This window comes from Chinchilla lanigera, unplaced genomic scaffold, assembly GCF_000276665.1.
Source record: "Chinchilla lanigera isolate Chin_1 unplaced genomic scaffold, ChiLan1.0 scaffold00060, whole genome shotgun sequence".
Taxonomy (NCBI): domain Eukaryota; kingdom Metazoa; phylum Chordata; class Mammalia; order Rodentia; family Chinchillidae; genus Chinchilla; species Chinchilla lanigera.
Window position 1 is genome coordinate 13,477,033 of NW_004955461.1, and position 829 is coordinate 13,477,861.

Genomic DNA, 829 nt, shown 5'->3' on the forward strand with positions numbered 1-829 from the left:
CGGGCGCTGGCGCAGCGGCGGCTGCGAGGTCCCGGCCCTCCGGTGTCCGGGCGTCCGAGGAGGCGGCCACCGTGCTGGTCTGCTCCGGGCGCTGCGTGCGTGTGCGCCGGAGGGAGTCCGGGTGTATGTGTTTGTCTGTGTGCGCGCGCGTGTGTGTTTGCGCTTGACAGCCCCGCTCGAGCGGGAGGGCCGCGGGGGGCGGGGGCCAGGCTACGCCGAGGCCGGGCCTCCCTCCCTCCTCCCTCTCTCCCGCAGCTTCCAGGGCGCGCCACCTCCCGCCTGGTCCCCAGCCAGCTGGCGAGGCGACAGTGGCAGCTCCCGCTGCAGACCCAGCGCGGCGCAGGGCGCACGCTGAGGGAGCCCAGGAGAGGCGGCCGAAGCCGCCAGGGGGGTGGGGGGACGGCGGAGGGCTGGGTGCCGCCAGAGTGGGGGCGGGGCGGGGGATGGGAGGAAAAACGCGGCTGCTAGGGCCCTTCCAGCGTTCTCCCCCGAGAGCGCATGAAGCCTTGGCGGGCGAAGAGTTTGGGGGAGCGGGGCTGCGGGAGGGAAGTGGGATTCGGCCCGAGAAGAAGGCAGTCTTGCAGCTTCAGGGAGCGGAGAGGTCGAGGGAGAGTGAGAGGCAGGAGGGGAGGAGGCCCCGACACCTAGGAGCGCGCGGCCCCGTGGCACGAGGTTTCACCACCACCGCCACCATCACCACCGCCGCTGCCGCCGGCAGCCGCGGTTACTGACTCCTGGAGTGATGGGGTCCCGAGAGTCTCCATAGCCCCCCTCGAACGGTGTACCCTGGTGGCCCGTACCTGCCAACCTGAGCCTTTCCCGCCCCCAC